Raw genomic sequence first — 3,477 nt, 5'->3', positions numbered from 1 at the left:
GATCCGTTGCCGGACACGGAAAAAGACAAAAAAAAAAAAAAAAAGCCTGCTTTTCCCTCATGGAGCTTACCCACTCTTCCTAAGCAATCTCACCTATACTCACAAGTACTTGTGACTTCCAAATTTACATCTCCAGCACTAACCACTCTTTGGAATTTCAGACACACATAACCAGTAGTTTGCTGGGCATCTTCACTTGTATATCATTAAACTGAATTCTTCTTTATGCTCAAGTTTGCCTCTTGCTGTATTCCCTCTTCTATTTACACTACCATACATTCCCAATTTCCCATTTCTCTTCAGGATTACTGCAGTAGTTCCCAGTCTTATCCCGTGATATAAGATTGAACTTAAAATGCAAATCTGACCATGTTACTTACACTTTAAAATACTTTAATAATTCCTTATCACCTTCAAGATCCCTTATTATTTGGTCTAATCCCTCATCCCTTGCCTCCAAGACACATGTATTTCTTTTGTTTCTGCCTTGTTGAACTAATTTTATTTAGGTCCTTGAATTTCCTTGTATGATTGTGCTTTAGTGCATGCTCCCTCTGTCTAAAATGCCCTTCTTTCTCCTCTTGTTCTTTTGGCTAACTTCTAGACCTAGCTCAGGTGTCATCCCCTCCATTCCAGCCTTCTTTAACCTCTCCTGTGTGTACAACTGTAGCATAATGTGCAGACTTCTATTGTTGATCTTTACACACTATATTGAAGCTGTATGATTTGTATGATTTGCCCCCTCTCCCACTAGACTGTGAGCCCCTTGAAGGTAGGAAACCTATCTTTTAAGATTTCAGAATTACGAGCACTTAATCTGATGCATACAAGAATGTAATAAATATTTGTTGGCAAATAGATAAATGAAAAAATGAAAATGAGTAATGGATAGGGAAAGATGACTGAAGAGTGAAAAGGAAGAGAATCAAGAGCAAATACAAGTCTAGCTGGTTAGCTCAGTTGGTTAGAGTGTAGTGCTGATAACAACAAAGTCCAGGGTTCCATCTGTGCACTGGCCAGCCAAGCCAAAAAAAAAAAAAAAAAAAAGAGAGAGAAAACAGCAAATGTAGAAGAATAGCATGTAATCAGAGGTGAAGGGGAACAAATTGAAGTTCATGCTCCATAATTTCTATTTTCTCTTTAACGTATTTAACCTTTTGTTTGTTTGTTTTTGGCAGCTGGCCAGCATGGGATCCAAACCCTTGAGTTGGTGTTACAAGGCTGTACTCTAACCAACTGAGCTAACCAGCCAGCCTCTCTTTAATGTAGTAGGTAAGGAATACCTCTTTTTTGGAAGACATTTCAGGTCAGTGAAGGTACATAACTGCTTCTTTGAATCTCAGATTTCATACCTGCAAAATTTTTGATTCTACTTTCTATCCACCAACCATATCTCTTGCAAAGTTGTTAGAACCAAGGAGATCATATAGGATAGGGCTTTGAGCTCTTTAGATAAGTAGCAATGGACCTACTGATAGTCACTTAAAATCTGACTTTAAATCCATGCAGTTGAAAGCTACTAAATTCCAAAGCCCCTCCCATTTTATCATTTCTTTTCATTCTTTCTGAGTATTGTCAATGCTGCTGTTCCCAGAATTGGAAACATTTTGTTTGTCTCCAAATTACTTTGAAAAAATTCACTAGACCTGGCATTACCCAGTAATGTTTTTATTTTTTTATTACAGTGAGAAAAAGGATAAAATTGAGCAATATTATGCCCCCACTGAGATGTCTAGCTTTTTTTTTTTGAGTCATGTGTAAGTCTAACTATATGGTCTAAAATTGGTTTAGGATTCCTTTCAGCCACCAATGCCAACTTATCTTAGGCTAACAGGACTAGAGTTCAGTTGATCTAATTTAGAACAAATTTTTATCCGGAGATGGGATGGAAAATCTAGGTGAGGATTAAGGTCATGGCCAAGGTACAAGAGGAGGAGGAAGTCTGAGTTAATTATAACCTAGGTTCTGCAGTCTTAATTCCAGGAAGCTGTCCCTTAGCTAGGTGGACAACTTGTTGATTGAGGAATATTCTCAGAGGAACTAGAAGGTACCAACTCCTGAATTCTGAGGTGAATTTCCACAAGTGAAGGTGTCAGTATTGAAAGACTAGAAATTCTAAGAGAAATATGTCACTTGAAAAAGCCCAGTAAATAAGCATTTGGTTATTTTCTCTTCAGCAATCATGAGAGGCCTGGAAGATTTCCCAAAGGTTATCTTTTTCAAGACCAGCTGGGTGAGGCTGTTTTGAAATGTTTTTGAATATACATTATAATGCATGCATTATGTTTAGTTGTTTATTCTTAGACTTACAAAAATACTCACTGTATATCTTTTTGTAGACAACTAAAGTAAAAAACAGAGACAAAACCATGAGAACATGGCCATCATTGCACAAGGCAAAGACCTCTTACTCTCTTTTTTAAAAATTAATTAATTAATTATATTTTTTATTTTAACTTCTCAATATGCATTGTAGTTGATTTTCATGACCCTTTACTCGTTCCTCTTTCCCCCCTCCCCCCAACTACATCATATCTGTTCACTTGTCTTAACAAGTTCAAGGAATTGTTGTGATTGTTGTGTCTTCTCCCCCCCACACCATTTATTTATTTGTATATTTATTTATTTATTTTTAGCTCACACAAATAAGCGAGAACATGTGGTATTTCTCTTTCTGTGCCTGACTTGTTTCACTTAATATAATTTTCTCTAAGTCCATCCATGTTGTTGCGAATGGTAGTATTTCATTCTTTTTCATAGCAGAGTGGTATTCCATTGTGTAGATATACCACAGTTTCCTTATCCACTCATCTGATGATGGACATCTGGGCTGGTTCCAACTCTTGGCTATTGTAAATAGTGATGCAATAAACATGGGAGTACATGTATCCCTTTGGCATGGTGATTTCCATTTTTCTAGGTATATTCCCAGCAGTGGAATAGCTGGGTCATATGGTAGATCTATCTGTAATTGTTTGAGGAATCTCCATACCATTTTCCATAAAGGCTCCACCATTTTGCAGTCCCACCAACAGTGTATGAGAGTTCCTTTTTCTCTGCAACCTCACCAGCATTTATCATTCTCAATTTTTTGGATATGAGCCATCCTAACTGTAGTGAGATGTTATCTCAAAGTGGTTTTGATTTGCATTTCCCAAATGCTGAGTGATGTTGAGCATTTTTTCATGTATCTGTTGGCCATTTTACCTGACTTTAAACTATACTACAAAGCTATAATAACCAAAACAGCATGTTACTGTCATAAAAACAGACATATGGATCAATGGAATAGAATAAAGAACCCAGAAATCAACCAATACACCTACAGCCACCTGATCTTTGACAAAGGCACCAAGCCTACACACTGAGGAAGAGACTGCCTTCTTCAGCAAATGGTGCTGGGGAAACTGGATATTCATATGTAGGAGAATGAAACTAGACCTGTACCTCTCACCACATACCAAAATCAACTCAAAA

This window comes from Galeopterus variegatus, unplaced genomic scaffold (assembly GCF_000696425.1).
Source record: "Galeopterus variegatus unplaced genomic scaffold, G_variegatus-3.0.2 Scaffold1119, whole genome shotgun sequence".
NCBI lineage: Eukaryota > Metazoa > Chordata > Mammalia > Dermoptera > Cynocephalidae > Galeopterus > Galeopterus variegatus.
Note: the sequence above shows the minus strand (reverse complement) of the source record.